The sequence below is a fragment of the Mesoplodon densirostris genome, chromosome 8 (genome assembly GCF_025265405.1).
Source record: "Mesoplodon densirostris isolate mMesDen1 chromosome 8, mMesDen1 primary haplotype, whole genome shotgun sequence".
Lineage (NCBI taxonomy): Eukaryota > Metazoa > Chordata > Mammalia > Artiodactyla > Ziphiidae > Mesoplodon > Mesoplodon densirostris.
The window spans coordinates 102345337-102368222 of record NC_082668.1 but is presented as its reverse complement, the minus strand read 5'-3'; positions in this window follow the sequence as shown (position 1 = coordinate 102368222).

Here is a 22886-nt window from a genome sequence, read left to right as displayed (position 1 = left end):
CCCACTCATGGGCCAGATAAAATGATTAGAAAACAAGCCGGAGCTGCAGCCCCTTGTCTATCCTGACTCTTAGGAGCCCACAGCTGTTCCTTGGACCTGGCCGGTTCAGCGAGGTCCGTTTTCTGCAATGTGAGCCCCTGAGGTTTGAGGATTGGCTGACCTGGGCAGCCTGACCCTGCCGGCCAGCCCTGCCCAGGTGTGCCTGTGTTGAGGTCAATATAACCACTCCAGGCAGCAAGAGGCACTGCAGGTATGCCTGACGCCATATTCTCTGCCCCGTCAGCAGTCTCGGGGCTGTGCTGGTGGGAGGGTGTGAGGGGCCACGGCTTTGTGGGTGGTCCGGTGTGAGTGGGGCTCTGCTGGAGATTCTGCAGGAGTTGCCAGCCTGCCACCTGCTAAAGAAGAGGATGTGTCACCCATACCTTCCGCTGGAATTTCTCCCTGGGCAGAGGTGAGGAAGGAAAAAAGCAGTGGGGGCCGGGACAGGAGGGGTATCTCAGGCAGGGAAATGGAAAGCTTCCAGAAGAGCGCCAGGGTTCAGGAGCATCCTGGCTGGCCTGCAGGCACCAAGTCGGCCTGCGTGCTGTCGCTGGTGTGGCTCCACGGCCCTTCCTCTAGGCTTTCAAGTCCTTGTACATATTCAGGTGTTTTACCTGGGAAGGGTGGGAAGAGTTCAGCAGCAGCTGGCCGGGGCTCATCTCACGTTTAGTGACAGACCCCTCGGCATGGTCCCCCAGCTTTGCAATGAGGACGTTCCTTGCGGGGGGCCTGCTGGCTGCATGGGAGATGATTCCCCACCTCTGACGAACTTCAGAATTGTTTACCACTGGAGCAAGTGCCCTGATAGCGTTTTCCTCTGTATAACTGGTGGGTTCTGTTTTTTTTTTCTTTTTTGGTTCAAGGTAGATTTCATTTCTCTTTCATGTATTTATAGATATAAGCATGGAAATAATTCATTCATATAAATATATCTGTGAGAAGGGAGGAAATCTTTTCTGCTTTATTTTTAAATTTTATTATTTTTAATCTTGAAATTTAATTTTATTTTTTTATGCGGCAGGTTATTATTAGTTATCTATATTATACATATACATGTATACAGGTCAATCCCAATCTCCCAACTCATCCCACCACCAGCACCCCGTGGCTTCCCCCGCTTGGTGTCCATACGTTTGTTCTCTACCTCTGTGTCTCTATTTTTGCCCTGCAAACCGGTTCATCTCTACCATTTTTCTAGGTTCCACATATATGCATTAATATACAATATTTGTTTTTCTCTTTCTGACTTACTTCACTCTGTATGACAGTCTCTAGATCCATCGACGTCTCAACAAATGACCCAGTTTCATTCCTTTGTATGGCTGAGTAATATTCCATTTTATATATGTACCACATCTTTATCCATTCGTCTGTCTGTGGGCATTTAGGTTGCTTCCATTACGTGGTTATTGTAAATAGTGCTGCAATGACATTGTGGTGAATGTGTCTTTTGGATTTATGGTTTTCTCTGGGTATATGCCCAGAAGTGGGATTGCTGGATCATATGCTAATTCTATTTTGAGTTTTTAAAGGAACCTCCATACTGCTCTCCATAGTGACTGTATCAATTTACATTCCCACCAATGGTGGAAGAGGGTTCCTTTTGTCCACACCCTCCCCAGCACTTGTTGTTTGTAGATTTTCTGATGATGCCCATTCTAACAGGTGAGGTGATATCTCACTGTAGTTTTGATTTGCATTTCTCTAATAATTAGTGATGATGAGCAGCTTTTCATGTGCGTCTTGTCCATCTCTGCATCTTCTTTGAAGAAATGTCTACTTAGATCTTCTACCCAATTTTGTATCGTTTTGTCTGTTTTATTTATATTAAGCTGCATGAGCTGTTTATAGATATTGGAGATTAAACCTTTGTCCATTGATTCCTTTGCAAATATTTTCTCCCATTCTGAGGGTTGCCTTTTTCCATTCCTGTATTTTAGAAAAAAAAATAAAGAAAAAGAAGCAGAACAGAAATGTGCGTAAAACATGCCTCTGGAAACTGTCGTTTTGAAATATGGACGTCTTTTGAATTTTTTGGTCGATATACGACCCCAGGATTTGTTTTCAGGGCAGGTGTCATTTACAGGCCTGCCAATTACTTTGAATATCTACTGACTATTAGCGCTGGGATTACAGCTGCTGTTGTGTGAAACGGCCACAAGGTGGCAGCATTTCTCCTTTACCAAATCTGGTAAACAGAGCCTCGGTGGCAACAGAGCCTCAGTGGAAGTCTTGTTCTAGGTTGTAATTTAGAATGGAATGTGCCAGGAAAATGCCCCTTATGTTTGTCTCACGGCTTCTTGTTCATTTCTTTAATTTTTATTTTTTATCACAGCAAGTTTGATTACAATGTTTGGGTTGTTTTAGGTGTGCAAGATGTGGTTCTTTTACACATATACATATGTCTGTTCTTCCTGGGATCCTTTTCCCATGTACGTTATGAGAGAATGTTGAGTGGTCTTCTCTTGGTATTCCGTAGGTGTTTGGTGATTCTATATTTCACCTGTGTTTGTATATGTCTGTTAACCCCAATATCCTAAAGTATCCAATCCTCACAGCTTTCCATTGGCGAAACATAAGTTTGTTTAATGAATCTGTGATTGCCCTTCTCTGTGGAAATATCTTCACTGGTATCAAGTTTTAGGTAACACCTATAAGTGATATCATATGATATGTGTCTTTCTCTTTCTGACTTACCTCAAGTGACGTGATTACCTCTAGACTCATCTACGGTGCTGCAAATGGCATTGTGTCCCTTTGTTCCTTGGCTAATATTCTGTCTGTACATGTACCAGTTTGTCTTTGTCCACTCATCTGTTGATGGACTTTTTGGTTGCTTCCATGTCATGGCTATTGTAATGCTGCAGCAATGCACATTTGCCTGCCTGTGTCTTTCCAATTCTGTCTTCTTAGGGTATAGGCCCAGGAGTGGGCCTGCTGGATCATATGGTAGCAAAATGTTTACCTTGTAGAGGCACCTCCATTCTGTTCTCATTAGTGTCTCTTACCAGGATACGTCCCACTTAAAGTTGAAGTTATGGTCTTCTCCACAACACCTTCAGCGTTTATTGTTTGTAGTATTTTTGCTGATGTTGATTCTGACTAGTGTGAGCTGATACCACTTTGTTGTTGGATTTGCATGCGTCTAATAATCCCTTGAAATTGAGCCTTCTCGCATGTCCTTTTTTTCTTCAAACCGTGAGTACAGCTTACCTCTTCAAATTGTTTTCGTGAAGTATGTGTGACCTTTACAAATATTTTGGCCATTACCTCCCTCAAGACATTTTGAGGTCAGGTTTCATTGACAGCCGTCCAGTATTGGTGCATATGAAGTGACCCTTAGCACAGGGTTTAAAACTGCTGTTGCAGGTAACGGCCAGAGGGCGGCAGCATTTCTGCTTTTCCCAATCTTGTAACTAGGGAAACAGACCATCCTGGCAGTGGTGTTCCCCGGTTATATATTAGAGTGGAATGTGCCCCCAAAAGCTGATGTCTCCTTACTTATGTTTGCTTTATGAATTGAATTTATATTTTTCTTATTGGAGTCATATTCCATTGTGTACATGGACCACTTCTTCTTTGTGCATTCCTCTGTTGATGGACATTTTCGTAGCTTCCAAGTATTGGCTATGTTAACTATTGCTGTAGTGCACGATTGCCAGCCTGTGTCTTTTTTTTTTGGCTGTACGTGGGCCTCTCGTTGCCGTGGACCCTCCCATTGCAGAGCACAGGCTCCGGACATGCAGGCCCAGCAGCCATAGCTCACGGGACCGGCCGCTCCACGGCATGTGGGATCTTCCGGAACCGGGGCATGAACCCGTGTCCCCTGCATTGGCAGGCGGACTCTGAACCACTGCGCCACCAGTGAAGCCCAGCCTGTGTCTGTTTGATTCTCATCCCCTCAGGCGATAGGCCCAGCAGTGGGTATGCTTGATTGAATGGTAGCTCAGTATTTACCTTTCCAAGGCACCTCATTTTTGTTTTCATTACTGGCTCTTAAAATGTCCCACGTTGAACCAAGGGTAGGCATTTCTCCAAAACCCCTTCAGCATTTATTGTTTGCAGAATTTTTGCTGATGGGCATTCTGACTGGTGTGAGCTGATAGGTTTTTGTCATTTGGATTTGCATATCTTTAATTATTCCTAATGTTCAGCCTTTTCCCATGCCTTTTTAAATTTCTTGTACAGAAAAACAGAAAAAAAACGGAGAGTACAATTAACCTCTTGAAATAGTCTTCTTGGATGGTTGCCCTCTTTTGAATTTTTTGGTCAATTTTCGACCCCAGGATTGTTTTGGAGGGCAGGTGTCATTCACAGGCCTGCAATGAGTGTGAATATTTAGTGACCATTAGCACTGGGTTTAAAGCTGCTGTTGTGGGAAATGACCACAAGGTGGCGGTATTTCTCCATTCCCAAATCTGGTTACTAGGGCAGCAGAGCCTTTCTGGGACCAATGGAATACAGAAGAAGGCATCATTGAAGTCTAATACAGAAAGCCATGTCGTGGTGGATGGTAGAATGACCAGCAGGGTGTAGGAATTAGGAACTACTGGATGTATGTCCTCGGTGACTTCACCGACTGTCCTGACATCCTTTACCAGGTCCCCAGCAGCCCACGGGGCTGACGTGGTCAGGGCAATGCCAGGTTATGGAGCTCACCTGCACAACTACCCAGCAGCCCATGGGGCTCTCGTGGTCAGGCCCCTCCCAGGATATGGGGCTCACCTGGGCAGGTTCCCAGCAGCCCACGGGGCTCTCCTGGTCAGGCCACTCCCAGGTTATGGAGCTCACCTGTGCAACTACCCAGCAGCCCATGGGGCTCTCGTGATCAGGCCCCTCCCAGGATACGTAGCTCCCGTGGGCAGGTAGGACTGCAGGACTGGGAACACAGGAATCGTGCACATAACCCTAATTTCAGAGCACCCCAGATGGCCTGTCTCTCAGAGCTGACACATAGCACCTCAGAGCAGGACTTGAACTAACAAACAGCATCTCCGACAGGTCTGTGACCCTGGGCGTCACTCTGTGCGGCCTCCCTCTGCCTGGTCTTCCAGAGACTTCCACTGCAGAGGGGGCACCAGGCCTCTGTCTCCACCCATCACCCCTCCTCTCCCTGACTCCTGGGTTCCTCTCATTAAGAGAGTGTCTTCTTGAAGTTGTCTCCCACTCATGGGCCAGATAAAATGATTAGAAAACAAGCCGGAGCTGCAGCCCCTTGTCTATCCTGACTCTTAGGAGCCCACAGCTGTTCCTTGGACCTGGCCGGTTCACCGAGGTCCGTTTACTGCAATGTGAGCCCCTGAGGTTTCAGGATTGGCTGACCTGGGCAGCCTGACCCTGCCGGCCAGCCCTGCCCAGGTGTGCCTGTGTTGAGGTCAATATAAACACCACTCCAGGCAGCAAGAGGCACAGCGGGTATGCCTGACGCCATATTCTCTGCCCCGTCAGCAGTCTCGGGGCTGTGCTGGTGGGAGGGTGTGAGGGGCCACGGCTTTGTGGGTGGTCCGGTGTGAGTGGGGCTCTGCTGGAGATTCTGCAGGAGTTGCCAGCCTGCCACCTGCTAAAGAAGAGGATGTGTCACCCATACCTTCCGCTGGAATTTCTCCCTGGGCAGAGGTGAGGAAGGAAAAAAGCAGTGGGGGCCGGGACAGGAGGGGTATCTCAGGCAGGGAAATGGAAAGCTTCCAGAAGAGCGCCAGGGTTCAGGAGCATCCTGGCTGGCCTGCAGGCACCAAGTCGGCCTGCGTGCTGTCGCTGGTGTGGCTCCACGGCCCTTCCTCTAGGCTTTCAAGTCCTTGTACATATTCAGGTGTTTTACCTGGGAAGGGTGGGAAGAGTTCAGCAGCAGCTGGCCGGGGCTCATCTCACGTTTAGTGACAGACCCCTCGGCATGGTCCCCCAGCTTTGCAATGAGGACGTTCCTTGCGGGGGGCCTGCTGGCTGCATGGGAGATGATTCCCCACCTCTGACGAACTTCAGAATTGTTTACCACTGGAGCAAGTGCCCTGATAGCGTTTTCCTCTGTATAACTGGTGGGTTCTGTTTTTTTTTTCTTTTTTGGTTCAAGGTAGATTTCATTTCTCTTTCATGTATTTATAGATATAAGCATGGAAATAATTCATTCATATAAATATATCTGTGAGAAGGGAGGAAATCTTTTCTGCTTTATTTTTAAATTTTATTATTTTTAATCTTGAAATTTAATTTTATTTTTTTATGTGGCAGGTTATTATTAGTTATCTATATTATACATATAAATGTATACAGGTCAATCCCAATCTCCCAACTCATCCCACCACCAGCACCCCGTGGCTTCCCCCGCTTGGTGTCCATACGTTTGTTCTCTACCTCTGTGTCTCTATTTTTGCCCTGCAAACCGGTTCATCTCTACCATTTTTCTAGGTTCCACATATATGCATTAATATACAATATTTGTTTTTCTCTTTCTGACTTACTTCACTCTGTATGACAGTCTCTAGATCCATCGACGTCTCAACAAATGACCCAGTTTCATTCCTTTGTATGGCTGAGTAATATTCCATTTTATATATGTACCACATCTTTATCCATTCGTCTGTCTGTGGGCATTTAGGTTGCTTCCATTACGTGGTTATTGTAAATAGTGCTGCAATGAACATTGTGGTGAATGTGTCTTTTGGATTTATGGTTTTCTCTGGGTATATGCCCAGAAGTGGGATTGCTGGATCATATGCTAATTCTATTTTGAGTTTTTAAAGGAACCTCCATACTGCTCTCCATAGTGACTGTATCAATTTACATTCCCACCAATGGTGGAAGAGGGTTCCTTTTGTCCACACCCTCCCCAGCACTTGTTGTTTGTAGATTTTCTGATGATGCCCATTCTAACAGGTGAGGTGATATCTCACTGTAGTTTTGATTTGCATTTCTCTAATAATTAGTGATGATGAGCAGCTTTTCATGTGCGTCTTGTCCATCTCTGCATCTTCTTTGAAGAAATGTCTACTTAGATCTTCTACCCAATTTTGTATCGGTTTGTCTGTTTTATTTATATTAAGCTGCATGAGCTGTTTATAGATATTGGAGATTAAACCTTTGTCCATTGATTCCTTTGCAAATATTTTCTCCCATTCTGAGGGTTGCCTTTTTCCATTCCTGTATTTTAGAAAAAAAAAATAAAGAAAAAGAAGCAGAACAGAAATGTGCGTAAAACATGCCTCTGGAAACTGTCGTTTTGAAATATGGACGTCTTTTGAATTTTTTGGTCGATATACGACCCCAGGATTTGTTTTCAGGGCAGGTGTCATTTACAGGCCTGCCAATTACTTTGAATATCTACTGACTATTAGCGCTGGGATTACAGCTGCTGTTGTGTGAAACGGCCACAAGGTGGCAGCATTTCTCCTTTACCAAATCTGGTAAACAGAGCCTCGGTGGCAACAGAGCCTCAGTGGAAGTCTTGTTCTAGGTTGTAATTTAGAATGGAATGTGCCAGGAAAATGCCCCTTATGTTTGTCTCACGGCTTCTTGTTCATTTCTTTAATTTAATTTTTATTTTTTATCACAGCAAGTTTGATTACAATGTTTGGGTTGTTTTAGGTGTGCAAGATGTGGTTCTTTTACACATATACATATGTCTGTTCTTCCTGGGATCCTTTTCCCATGTACGTTATGAGAGAATGTTGAGTGGTCTTCTCCTGGTATTCTGTAGGTGTTTGGTGATTCTATATTTCACCTGTGTTTGTATATGTCTGTTAACCCCAATATCCTAAAGTATCCAATCCTCACACCTTTCCATTGGCGAAACATAAGTTTGTTTAATGAATCTGTGATTGCCCTTCTCTGTGGAAATATCTTCACTGGTATCAAGTTTTAGGTAACACCTATAAGTGATATCATATGATATGTGTCTTTCTCTTTCTGACTTACCTCAAGTGACGTGATTACCTCTAGACTCATCTACGGTGCTGCAAATGGCATTGTGTCCATTTGTTCCTTGGCTAATATTCTGTCTGTACATGTACCAGTTTGTCTTTGTCCACTCATCTGTTGATGGACTTTTTGGTTGCTTCCATGTCATGGCTATTGTAATGCTGCGGCAATGCACATTTGCCTGCCTGTGTCTTTCCAATTCTGTCTTCTTAGGGTATAGGCCCAGGAGTGGGCCTGCTGGATCATATGGTAGCAAAATGTTTACCTTGTAGAGGCACCTCCATTCTGTTCTCATTAGTGTCTCTTACCAGGATACGTCCCACTTAAAGTTGAAGTTATGGTCTTCTCCACAACACCTTCAGCGTTTATTGTTTGTAGTATTTTTGCTGATGTTGATTCTGACTAGTGTGAGCTGATACCACTTTGTTGTTGGATTTGCATGCGTCTAATAATCCCTTGAAATTGAGCCTTCTCGCATGTCCTTTTTTTCTTCAAACCGTGAGTACAGCTTACCTCTTCAAATTGTTTTCGTGAAGTATGTGTGACGTTTACAAATATTTTGGACATTACCTCCCTCAAGACATTTTGAGGTCAGGTTTCATTGACAGCCGTCCAGTATTGGTGCATATGAAGTGACCCTTAGCACAGGGTTTAAAACTGCTGTTGCAGGTAACGGCCAGAGGGCGGCAGCATTTCTGCTTTTCCCAATCTTGTAACTAGGGAAACAGACCATCCTGGCAGTGGTGTTCCCCGGTTATATATTAGAGTGGAATGTGCCCCCAAAAGCTGATGTCTCCTTACTTATGTTTGCTTTATGAATTGAATTTATATTTTTCTTATTGGAGTCATATTCCATTGTGTACATGGACCACTTCTTCTTTGTGCATTCCTCTGTTGATGGACATTTTCGTAGCTTCCAAGTATTGGCTATGTTAACTATTGCTGTAGTGCAGGATTGCCAGCCTGTGTCTTTTTTTTTTTGGCTGTACGTGGGCCTCTCGTTGCCGTGGACCCTCCCATTGCAGAGCACAGGCTCCGGACATGCAGGCCCAGCAGCCATAGCTCACGGGACCGGCCGCTCCACGGCATGTGGGATCTTCCGGAACCGGGGCATGAACCCGTGTCCCCTGCATTGGCAGGCGGACTCTGAACCACTGCGCCACCAGTGAAGCCCAGCCTGTGTCTGTTTGATTCTCATCCCCTCAGGCGATAGGCCCAGCAGTGGGTATGCTTGATTGAATGGTAGCTCAGTATTTACCTTTCCAAGGCACCTCATTTTTGTTTTCATTACTGGCTCTTAAAATGTCCCACGTTGAACCAAGGGTAGGCATTTCTCCAAAACCCCTTCAGCATTTATTGTTTGCAGAATTTTTGCTGATGGGCATTCTGACTGGTGTGAGCTGATAGGTTTTTGTCATTTGGATTTGCATATCTTTAATTATTCCTAATGTTCAGCCTTTTCCCATGCCTTTTTAAATTTCTTGTACAGAAAAACAGAAAAAAAACGGAGAGTACAATTAACCTCTTGAAATAGTCTTCTTGGATGGTTGCCCTCTTTTGAATTTTTTGGTCAATTTTCGACCCCAGGATTGTTTTGGAGGGCAGGTGTCATTCACAGGCCTGCAATGAGTGTGAATATTTAGTGACCATTAGCACTGGGTTTAAAGCTGCTGTTGTGGGAAATGACCACAACGTGGCGGTATTTCTCCATTCCCAAATCTGGTTACTAGGGCAGCAGAGCCTTTCTGGGACCAATGGAATACAGAAGAAGGCATCATTGAAGTCTAATACAGAAAGCCATGTCGTGGTGGATGGTAGAATGACCAGCAGGGTGTAGGAATTAGGAACTACTGGATGTATGTCCTCGGTGACTTCACCGACTGTCCTGACATCCTTTACCAGGTCCCCAGCAGCCCACGGGGCTGACGTGGTCAGGGCAATGCCAGGTTATGGAGCTCACCTGCGCAACTACCCAGCAGCCCATGGGGCTCTCGTGGTCAGGCCCCTCCCAGGATATGGGGCTCACCTGGGCAGGTTCCCAGCAGCCCACGGGGCTCTCCTGGTCAGGCCACTCCCAGGTTATGGAGCTCACCTGTGCAACTACCCAGCAGCCCATGGGGCTCTCGTGATCAGGCCCCTCCCAGGATACGTAGCTCCCGTGGGCAGGTAGGACTGCAGGACTGGGAACACAGGAATCGTGCACATAACCCTAATTTCAGAGCACCCCAGATGGCCTGTCTCTCAGAGCTGACACATAGCACCTCAGAGCAGGACTTGAACTAACAAACAGCATCTCCGACAGGTCTGTGACCCTGGGCGTCACTCTGTGCGGCCTCCCTCTGCCTGGTCTTCCAGAGACTTCCACTGCAGAAGGGGCACCAGGCCTCTGTCTCCACCCATCACCCCTCCTCTCCCAGACTCCTGGGTTCCTCTCATTAAGAGAGTGTCTTCTTGAAGTTGTCTCCCACTCATGGGCCAGATAAAATGATTAGAAAACAAGCCGGAGCTGCAGCCCCTTGTCTATCCTGACTCTTAGGAGCCCACAGCTGTTCCTTGGACCTGGCCGGTTCAGCGAGGTCCGTTTTCTGCAATGTGAGCCCCTGAGGTTTGAGGATTGGCTGACCTGGGCAGCCTGACCCTGCCGGCCAGCCGTGCCCAGGTGTGCCTGTGTTGAGGTCAATATAACCACTCCAGGCAGCAAGAGGCACTGCAGGTATGCCTGACGCCATATTCTCTGCCCCGTCAGCAGTCTCGGGGCTGTGCTGGTGGGAGGGTGTGAGGGGCCACGGCTTTGTGGGTGGTCCGGTGTGAGTGGGGCTCTGCTGGAGATTCTGCAGGAGTTGCCAGCCTGCCACCTGCTAAAGAAGAGGATGTGTCACCCATACCTTCCGCTGGAATTTCTCCCTGGGCAGAGGTGAGGAAGGAAAAAAGCAGTGGGGGCCGGGACAGGAGGGGTATCTCAGGCAGGGAAATGGAAAGCTTCCAGAAGAGAGCCAGGGTTCAGGAGCATCCTGGCTGGCCTGCAGGCACCAAGTCGGCCTGCGTGCTGTCGCTGGTGTGGCTCCACGGCCCTTCCTCTAGGCTTTCAAGTCCTTGTACATATTCAGGTGTTTTACCTGGGAAGGGTGGGAAGAGTTCAGCAGCAGCTGGCCGGGGCTCATCTCACGTTTAGTGACAGACCCCTCGGCATGGTCCCCCAGCTTTGCAATGAGGACGTTCCTTGCGGGGGGCCTGCTGGCTGCATGGGAGATGATTCCCCACCTCTGACGAACTTCAGAATTGTTTACCACTGGAGCAAGTGCCCTGATAGCGTTTTCCTCTGTATAACTGGTGGGTTCTGTTTTTTTTCTTTTTTGGTTCAAGGTAGATTTCATTTCTCTTTCATGTATTTATAGATATAAGCATGGAAATAATTCATTCATATAAATATATCTGTGAGAAGGGAGGAAATTTTTTCTGCTTTATTTTTAAATTTTATTATTTTTAATCTTGAAATTTAATTTTTTTTTTATGCGGCAGTTTATTATTAGTTATCTATATTATACATATACATGTATACAGGTCAATCCCAATCTCCCAACTCATCCCACCACCAGCACCCCGTGGCTTCCCCCGCTTGGTGTCCATACGTTTGTTCTCTACCTCTGTGTCTCTATTTTTGCCCTGCAAACCGGTTCATCTCTACCATTTTTCTAGGTTCCACATATATGCATTAATATACAATATTTGTTTTTCTCTTTCTGACTTACTTCACTCGGTATGACAGTCTCTAGATCCATCGACGTCTCAACAAATGACCCAGTTTCATTCCTTTGTATGGCTGAGTAATATTCCATTTTATATATGTACCACATCTTTATCCATTCGTCTGTCTGTGGGCATTTAGGTTGCTTCCATTACGTGGTTATTGTAAATAGTGCTGCAATGAACATTGTGGTGAGTGTGTCTTTTGGATTTATGGTTTTCTCTGGGTATATGCCCAGAAGTGGGATTGCTGGATCATATGCTAATTCTATTTTGAGTTTTTAAAGGAACCTCCATACTGCTCTCCATAGTGACTGTATCAATTTACATTCCCACCAATGGTGGAAGAGGGTTCCTTTTGTCCACACCCTCCCCAGCACTTGTTGTTTGTAGATTTTCTGATGATGCCCATTCTAACAGGTGAGGTGATATCTCACTGTAGTTTTGATTTGCATTTCTCTAATAATTAGTGATGATGAGCAGCTTTTCATGTGCGTCTTGTCCATCTCTGCATCTTCTTTGAAGAAATGTCTACTTAGATCTTCTACCCAATTTTGTATTGGGTTGTCTGTTTTATTTATATTAAGCTGCATGAGCTGTTTATAGATATTGGAGATTAAACCATTGTCCATTGATTCCTTTGCAAATATTTTCTCCCATTCTGAGGGTTGCCTTTTTCCATTCCCGTATTTTAGAAAAACAAATAAAGAAAAAGAAGCAGAACAGAAATGTGCGTAAAACATGCCTCTGGAAACTGTCGTTTTCAAATATGGACGTCTTTTGAATTTTTTTGGTCGATATACGACCCCAGGATTTGTTTTCAGGGCAGGTGTCATTTACAGTCCTGCCAATTACTTTGAATATCTACTGACTATTAGCGCTGAGATTACAGCTGCTGTTGTGTGAAACGGCCACAAGGTGGCAGCATTTCTCCTTTACCAAATCTGGTAAACAGAGCCTCGGTGGCAACAGAGCCTCAGTGGAAGTCTTGTTCTAGGTTGTAATTTAGAATGGAATGTGCCAGGAAAATGCCCCTTATGTTTGTCTCACGGCTTCTTGTTCATTTCTTTAATTTAATTTTTATTTTTTATCACAGCAAGTTTGATTACAATGTTTGGGTTGTTTTAGGTGTGCAAGATGTGGTTCTTTTACACATATACATATGTCTGTTCTTCCTGGGATCCTTTTCCCATGTACGTTATGAGAGAATGTTGAGTAGTCTTCTCTTGGTATTCCGTAGGTGTTTGGTGATTCTATATTTCACCTGTGTTTGTATATGTCTGTTAACCCCAATATCCTAAAGTATCCAATCCTCACACCTTTCCATTGGCGAAACATAAGTTTGTTTAATGAATCTGTGATTGCCCTTCTCTGTGGAAATATCTTCACTGGTATCAAGTTTTAGGTAACACCTATAAGTGATATCATATGATATGTGTCTTTCTCTTTCTGACTTACCTCAAGTGACGTGATTACCTCTAGACTCATCTACGGTGCTGCAAATGGCATTGTGTCCCTTTGTTCCTTGGCTAATATTCTGTCTGTACATGTACCAGTTTGTCTTTGTCCACTCATCTGTTGATGGACTTTTTGGTTGCTTCCATGTCATGGCTATTGTAATGCTGCAGCAATGCACATTTGCCTGCCTGTGTCTTTCCAATTCTGTCTTCTTAGGGTATAGGCCCAGGAGTGGGCCTGCTGGATCATATGGTAGCAAAATGTTTACCTTGTAGAGGCACCTCCATTCTGTTCTCATTAGTGTCTCTTACCAGGATACGTCCCACTTAAAGTTGAAGTTATGGTCTTCTCCACAACACCTTCAGCGTTTATTGTTTATAGTATTTTTGCTGATGTTGATTCTGACTAGTGTGAGCTGATACCACTTTGTTGTTGGATTTGCATGCATCTCATAATCCCTTGAAATTGAGCCTTCTCGCATGTCCTTTTTTTCTTCAAACCGTGAGTACAGCTTACCTCTTCAAATTGTTTTCGTGAAGTATGTGTGACATTTAGAAATATTTTGGCCATTACCTCCCTCAAGACATTTTGAGGTCAGGTTTCATTGACAGCCGTCCAGTATTGGTGCATATGAAGTGACCCTTAGCACAGGTTTTAAAGCTGCTGTTGCAGGTAACGGCCAGAGGGCGGCAGCATTTCTGCTTTTCCCAATCTGGTAACTAGGGAAACAGACCATCCTGGCAGTGGTGTTCCCCGGTTATATATTAGAGTGGAATGTGCCCCCAAAAGCTGATGTCTCCTTACTTATGTTTGCTTTATGAATTGAATTTATATTTTTCTTATTGGAGTCATATTCCATTGTGTACATGGACCACTTCTTCTTTGTGCATTCCTCTGTTGATGGACATTTTCGTAGCTTCCAAGTATTGGCTATGTTAAATATTGCTGTAGTGCAGGATTGCCAGCCTGTGTCTTTTTTTTTTTTTTTTGGCTGTACGTGGGCCTCTCGTTGCCGTGGACCCTCCCATTGCAGAGCACAGGCTCCGGACATGCAGGCCCAGCAGCCATAGCTCACGGGACCGGCCGCTCCACGGCATGTGGGATCTTCCGGAACCGGGGCATGAACCCGTGTCCCCTGCATTGGCAGGCGGACTCTGAACCACTGCGCCACCAGTGAAGCCCAGACTGTGTCTTTTTGATTCTCATCCCCTCAGGCGATAGGCCCAGCAGTGGGTATGCTTGATTGAATGGTAGCTCAGTATTTACCTTTCCAAGGCACCTCATTTTTGTTTTCATTACTGGCTCTTAAAATGTCCCACGTTGAACCAAGGGTAGGCATTTCTCCAAAACCCCTTCAGCATTTATTGTTTGCAGAATTTTTTCTGATGGGCATTCTGACTGGTGTGAGCTGATAGGTTTTTGTCATTTGGATTTGCATATCTTTAATTATTCCTAATGTTCAGCTTTTTCCCATGCCTTTTTAAATTTCTTGTACAGAAAAACAGAAAAAAAACGGAGAGTACAATTAATCTCTTGAAATAGTCTTCTTGGATGGTTGCCCTCTTTTGAATTTTTTGGTCAATTTTCGACCCCAGGATTGTTTTGGAGGGCAGGTGTCATTCACAGGCCTGCAATGAGTGTGAATATTTAGTGACCATTAGCACTGGGTTTAAAGCTGCTGTTGTGGGAAATGGCCACAAGGTGGCGGTATTTCTCCATTCCCAAATCTGGTTACTAGGGCAGCAGAGCTTTTCTGGGACCAATGGAATACAGAAGAAGGCATCATTGAAGTCTAATACAGAAAGCCATGTCGTGGTGGATGGTAGAATGACCAGCAGGGTGTAGGAATTAGGAACTACTGGATGTATGTCCTCGGTGACTTCACTGACTGTCCTGACATCCTTTACCAGGTCCCCAGCAGCCCACGGGGCTGACGTGGTCAGGGCAATGCCAGGTTATGGAGCTCACCTGCGCAACTACCCAGCAGCCCATGGGGCTCTCGTGGTCAGGCCCCTCCCAGGATATGGGGCTCACCTGGGCAGGTTCCCAGCAGCCCACGGGGCTCTCCTGGTCAGGCCACTCCCAGGTTATGGAGCTCACCTGTGCAACTACCCAGCAGCCCATGGGGCTCTCGTGATCAGGCCCCTCCCAGGATACGTAGCTCCCGTGGGCAGGTAGGACTGCAGGACTGGGAACACAGGAATCGTGCACATAACCCTAATTTCAGAGCACCCCAGATGGCCTGTCTCTCAGAGCTGACGCATAGCACCTCAGAGCAGGACTTGAACTAACAAACAGCATCTCCGACAGGTCTGTGACCCTGGGCGTCACTCTGTGCGGCCTCCCTCTGCCTGGTCTTCCAGAGACTTCCACTGCAGAGGGGGCACCAGGCCTCTGTCTCCACCCATCACCCCTCCTCTCCCTGACTCCTGGGTTCCTCTCATTAAGAGAGTGTCTTCTTGAAGTTGTCTCCCACTCATGGGCCAGATAAAATGATTAGAAAACAAGCCGGAGCTGCAGCCCCTTGTCTATCCTGACTCTTAGGAGCCCACAGCTGTTCCTTGGACCTGGCCGGTTCAGCGAGGTCCGTTTTCTGCAATGTGAGCCCCTGAGGTTTGAGGATTGGCTGACCTGGGCAGCCTGACCCTGCCGGCCAGCCGTGCCCAGGTGTGCCTGTGTTGAGGTCAATATAACCACTCCAGGCAGCAAGAGGCACTGCAGGTATGCCTGACGCCATATTCTCTGCCCCGTCAGCAGTCTCGGGGCTGTGCTGGTGGGAGGGTGTGAGGGGCCACGGCTTTGTGGGTGGTCCGGTGTGAGTGGGGCTCTGCTGGAGATTCTGCAGGAGTTGCCAGCCTGCCACCTGCTAAAGAAGAGGATGTGTCACCCATACCTTCCGCTGGAATTTCTCCCTGGGCAGAGGTGAGGAAGGAAAAAAGCAGTGGGGGCCGGGACAGGAGGGGTATCTCAGGCAGGGAAATGGAAAGCTTCCAGAAGAGCGCCAGGGTTCAGGAGCATCCTGGCTGGCCTGCAGGCACCAAGTCGGCCTGCGTGCTGTCGCTGGTGTGGCTCCACGGCCCTTCCTCTAGGCTTTCAAGTCCTTGTACATATTCAGGTGTTTTACCTGGGAAGGGTGGGAAGAGTTCAGCAGCAGCTGGCCGGGGCTCATCTCACGTTTAGTGACAGACCCCTCGGCATGGTCCCCCAGCTTTGCAATGAGGACGTTCCTTGCGGGGGGCCTGCTGGCTGCATGGGAGATGATTCCCCACCTCTGACGAACTTCAGAATTGTTTACCACTGGAGCAAGTGCCCTGATAGCGTTTTCCTCTGTATAACTGGTGGGTTCTGTTTTTTTTTCTTTTTTGGTTCAAGGTAGATTTCATTTCTCTTTCATGTATTTATAGATATAAGCATGGAAATAATTCATTCATATAAATATATCTGTGAGAAGGGAGGAAATTTTTTCTGCTTTATTTTTAAATTTTATTATTTTTAATCTTGAAATTTAATTTTTTTTATGCGGCAGGTTATTATTAGTTATCTGTATTATACATATACATGTATACAGGTCAATCCCAATCTCCCAACTCATCCCACCACCAGCACCCCGTGGCTTCCCCCGCTTGGTGTCCATACGTTTGTTCTCTACCTCTGTGTCTCTATTTTTGCCCTGCAAACCGGTTCATCTCTACCATTTTTCTAGGTTCCACATATATGCATTAATATACAATATTTGTTTTTCTCTTTCTGACTTACTTCACTCGGTATGACAGTCTCTAGATCCATCGACGTCTCAACAAATGACCCAGTTTCATTCCTTTGTATGGCTGAGTAATATTCCATTTTATATATGTACCACATCTTTATCCATTCATCTGTCTGTGGGCATTTAGGTTGCTTCCATTACGTGGTTATTGTAAATAGTGCTGCAATGAACATTGTGGTGAATGTGTCTTTTGGATTTATGGTTTTCTCTGGGTATATGCCCAGAAGTGGGATTGCTGGATCATATGCTAATTCTATTTTGAGTTTTTAAAGGAACCTCCATACTGCTCTCCATAGTGACTGTATCAATTTACATTCCCACCAATGGTGGAAGAGGGTTCCTTTTGTCCACACCCTCCCCAGCACTTGTTGTTTGTAGATTTTCTGATGATGCCCATTCTAACAGGTGAGGTGATATCTCACTGTAGTTTTGATTTGCATTTCTCTAATAATTAGTGATGATGAGCAGCTTTTCATGTGCGTCTTGTCCATCTCTGCATCTTCTTTGAAGAAATGTCTACTTAGATCTTCTACCCAATTTTGTATTGGGTTGTCTGTTTTATTTATATTAAGCTGCATGAGCTGTTTATAGATATTGGAGATTAAACCATTGTCCATTGATTCCTTTGCAAATATTTTCTCCCATTCTGAGGGTTGCCTTTTTCCATTCCCGTATTTTAGAAAAACAAATAAAGAAAAAGAAGCAGAACAGAAATGTGCGTAAAACATGCCTCTGGAAACTGTCGTTTTCAAATATGGACGTCTTTTGAATTTTTTGGTCGATATACGACCCCAGGATTTGTTTTCAGGGCAGGTGTCATTTACAGTCCTGCCAATTACTTTGAATATCTACTGACTATTAGCGCTGAGATTACAGCTGCTGTTGTGTGAAACGGCCACAAGGTGGCAGCATTTCTCCTTTACCAAATCTGGTAAACAGAGCCTCGGTGGCAACAGAGCCTCAGTGGAAGTCTTGTTCTAGGTTGTAATTTAGAATGGAATGTGCCAGGAAAATGCCCCTTATGTTTGTCTCACGGCTTCTTGTTCATTTCTTTAATTTAATTTTTATTTTTTATCACAGCAAGTTTGATTACAATGTTTGGGTTGTTTTAGGTGTGCAAGATGTGGTTCTTTTACACATATACATATGTCTGTTCTTCCTGGGATCCTTTTCCCATGTACGTTATGAGAGAATGTTGAGTAGTCTTCTCTTGGTATTCCGTAGGTGTTTGGTGATTCTATATTTCACCTGTGTTTGTATATGTCTGTTAACCCCAATATCCTAAAGTATCCAATCCTCACACCTTTCCATTGGCGAAACATAAGTTTGTTTAATGAATCTGTGATTGCCCTTCTCTGTGGAAATATCTTCACTGGTATCAAGTTTTAGGTAACACCTATAAGTGATATCATATGATATGTGTCTTTCTCTTTCTGACTTACCTCAAGTGACGTGATTACCTCTAGACTCATCTACGGTGCTGCAAATGGCATTGTGTCCCTTTGTTCCTTGGCTAATATTCTGTCTGTACATGTACCAGTTTGTCTTTGTCCACTCATCTGTTGATGGACTTTTTGGTTGCTTCCATGTCATGGCTATTGTAATGCTGCAGCAATGCACATTTGCCTGCCTGTGTCTTTCCAATTCTGTCTTCTTAGGGTATAGGCCCAGGAGTGGGCCTGCTGGATCATATGGTAGCAAAATGTTTACCTTGTAGAGGCACCTCCATTCTGTTCTCATTAGTGTCTCTTACCAGGATACGTCCCACTTAAAGTTGAAGTTATGGTCTTCTCCACAACACCTTCAGCGTTTATTGTTTATAGTATTTTTGCTGATGTTGATTCTGACTAGTGTGAGCTGATACCACTTTGTTGTTGGATTTGCATGCATCTCATAATCCCTTGAAATTGAGCCTTCTCGCATGTCCTTTTTTTCTTCAAACCGTGAGTACAGCTTACCTCTTCAAATTGTTTTCGTGAAGTATGTGTGACATTTAGAAATATTTTGGCCATTACCTCCCTCAAGACATTTTGAGGTCAGGTTTCATTGACAGCCGTCCAGTATTGGTGCATATGAAGTGACCCTTAGCACAGGTTTTAAAGCTGCTGTTGCAGGTAACGGCCAGAGGGCGGCAGCATTTCTGCTTTTCCCAATCTGGTAACTAGGGAAACAGACCATCCTGGCAGTGGTGTTCCCCGGTTATATATTAGAGTGGAATGTGCCCCCAAAAGCTGATGTCTCCTTACTTATGTTTGCTTTATGAATTGAATTTATATTTTTCTTATTGGAGTCATATTCCATTGTGTACATGGACCACTTCTTCTTTGTGCATTCCTCTGTTGATGGACATTTTCGTAGCTTCCAAGTATTGGCTATGTTAAATATTGCTGTAGTGCAGGATTGCCAGCCTGTGTCTTTTTTTTTTTTTTGGCTGTACGTGGGCCTCTCGTTGCCGTGGACCCTCCCATTGCAGAGCACAGGCTCCGGACATGCAGGCCCAGCAGCCATAGCTCACGGGACCGGCCGCTCCACGGCATGTGGGATCTTCCGGAACCGGGGCATGAACCCGTGTCCCCTGCATTGGCAGGCGGACTCTGAACCACTGCGCCACCAGTGAAGCCCAGACTGTGTCTTTTTGATTCTCATCCCCTCAGGCGATAGGCCCAGCAGTGGGTATGCTTGATTGAATGGTAGCTCAGTATTTACCTTTCCAAGGCACCTCATTTTTGTTTTCATTACTGGCTCTTAAAATGTCCCACGTTGAACCAAGGGTAGGCATTTCTCCAAAACCCCTTCAGCATTTATTGTTTGCAGAATTTTTTCTGATGGGCATTCTGACTGGTGTGAGCTGATAGGTTTTTGTCATTTGGATTTGCATATCTTTAATTATTCCTAATGTTCAGCTTTTTCCCATGCCTTTTTAAATTTCTTGTACAGAAAAACAGAAAAAAAACGGAGAGTACAATTAATCTCTTGAAATAGTCTTCTTGGATGGTTGCCCTCTTTTGAATTTTTTGGTCAATTTTCGACCCCAGGATTGTTTTGGAGGGCAGGTGTCATTCACAGGCCTGCAATGAGTGTGAATATTTAGTGACCATTAGCACTGGGTTTAAAGCTGCTGTTGTGGGAAATGGCCACAAGGTGGCGGTATTTCTCCATTCCCAAATCTGGTTACTAGGGCAGCAGAGCTTTTCTGGGACCAATGGAATACAGAAGAAGGCATCATTGAAGTCTAATACAGAAAGCCATGTCGTGGTGGATGGTAGAATGACCAGCAGGGTGTAGGAATTAGGAACTACTGGATGTATGTCCTCGGTGACTTCACTGACTGTCCTGACATCCTTTACCAGGTCCCCAGCAGCCCACGGGGCTGACGTGGTCAGGGCAATGCCAGGTTATGGAGCTCACCTGCGCAACTACCCAGCAGCCCATGGGGCTCTCGTGGTCAGGCCCCTCCCAGGATATGGGGCTCACCTGGGCAGGTTCCCAGCAGCCCACGGGGCTCTCCTGGTCAGGCCACTCCCAGGTTATGGAGCTCACCTGTGCAACTACCCAGCAGCCCATGGGGCTCTCGTGATCAGGCCCCTCCCAGGATACGTAGCTCCCGTGGGCAGGTAGGACTGCAGGACTGGGAACACAGGAATCGTGCACATAACCCTAATTTCAGAGCACCCCAGATGGCCTGTCTCTCAGAGCTGACGCATAGCACCTCAGAGCAGGACTTGAACTAACAAACAGCATCTCCGACAGGTCTGTGACCCTGGGCGTCACTCTGTGCGGCCTCCCTCTGCCTGGTCTTCCAGAGACTTCCACTGCAGAGGGGGCACCAGGCCTCTGTCTCCACCCATCACCCCTCCTCTCCCTGACTCCTGGGTTCCTCTCATTAAGAGAGTGTCTTCTTGAAGTTGTCTCCCACTCATGGGCCAGATAAAATGATTAGAAAACAAGCCGGAGCTGCAGCCCCTTGTCTATCCTGACTCTTAGGAGCCCACAGCTGTTCCTTGGACCTGGCCGGTTCAGCGAGGTCCGTTTTCTGCAATGTGAGCCCCTGAGGTTTGAGGATTGGCTGACCTGGGCAGCCTGACCCTGCCGGCCAGCCGTGCCCAGGTGTGCCTGTGTTGAGGTCAATATAACCACTCCAGGCAGCAAGAGGCACTGCAGGTATGCCTGACGCCATATTCTCTGCCCCGTCAGCAGTCTCGGGGCTGTGCTGGTGGGAGGGTGTGAGGGGCCACGGCTTTGTGGGTGGTCCGGTGTGAGTGGGGCTCTGCTGGAGATTCTGCAGGAGTTGCCAGCCTGCCACCTGCTAAAGAAGAGGATGTGTCACCCATACCTTCCGCTGGAATTTCTCCCTGGGCAGAGGTGAGGAAGGAAAAAAGCAGTGGGGGCCGGGACAGGAGGGGTATCTCAGGCAGGGAAATGGAAAGCTTCCAGAAGAGCGCCAGGGTTCAGGAGCATCCTGGCTGGCCTGCAGGCACCAAGTCGGCCTGCGTGCTGTCGCTGGTGTGGCTCCACGGCCCTTCCTCTAGGCTTTCAAGTCCTTGTACATATTCAGGTGTTTTACCTGGGAAGGGTGGGAAGAGTTCAGCAGCAGCTGGCCGGGGCTCATCTCACGTTTAGTGACAGACCCCTCGGCATGGTCCCCCAGCTTTGCAATGAGGACGTTCCTTGCGGGGGGCCTGCTGGCTGCATGGGAGATGATTCCCCACCTCTGACGAACTTCAGAATTGTTTACCACTGGAGCAAGTGCCCTGATAGCGTTTTCCTCTGTATAACTGGTGGGTTCTGTTTTTTTTTCTTTTTTGGTTCAAGGTAGATTTCATTTCTCTTTCATGTATTTATAGATATAAGCATGGAAATAATTCATTCATATAAATATATCTGTGAGAAGGGAGGAAATTTTTTCTGCTTTATTTTTAAATTTTATTATTTTTAATCTTGAAATTTAATTTTTTTTATGCGGCAGGTTATTATTAGTTATCTGTATTATACATATACATGTATACAGGTCAATCCCAATCTCCCAACTCATCCCACCACCAGCACCCCGTGGCTTCCCCCGCTTGGTGTCCATACGTTTGTTCTCTACCTCTGTGTCTCTATTTTTGCCCTGCAAACCGGTTCATCTCTACCATTTTTCTAGGTTCCACATATATGCATTAATATACAATATTTGTTTTTCTCTTTCTGACTTACTTCACTCGGTATGACAGTCTCTAGATCCATCGACGTCTCAACAAATGACCCAGTTTCATTCCTTTGTATGGCTGAGTAATATTCCATTTTATATATGTACCACATCTTTATCCATTCATCTGTCTGTGGGCATTTAGGTTGCTTCCATTACGTGGTTATTGTAAATAGTGCTGCAATGAACATTGTGGTGAATGTGTCTTTTGGATTTATGGTTTTCTCTGGGTATATGCCCAGAAGTGGGATTGCTGGATCATATGCTAATTCTATTTTGAGTTTTTAAAGGAACCTCCATACTGCTCTCCATAGTGACTGTATCAATTTACATTCCCACCAATGGTGGAAGAGGGTTCCTTTTGTCCACACCCTCCCCAGCACTTGTTGTTTGTAGATTTTCTGATGATGCCCATTCTAACAGGTGAGGTGATATCTCACTGTAGTTTTGATTTGCATTTCTCTAATAATTAGTGATGATGAGCAGCTTTTCATGTGCGTCTTGTCCATCTCTGCATCTTCTTTGAAGAAATGTCTACTTAGATCTTCTACCCAATTTTGTATTGGGTTGTCTGTTTTATTTATATTAAGCTGCATGAGCTGTTTATAGATATTGGAGATTAAACCATTGTCCATTGATTCCTTTGCAAATATTTTCTCCCATTCTGAGGGTTGCCTTTTTCCATTCCCGTATTTTAGAAAAACAAATAAAGAAAAATAAGCAGAACAGAAATGTGCGTAAAACATGCCTCTGGAAACTGTCGTTTTCAAATATGGACGT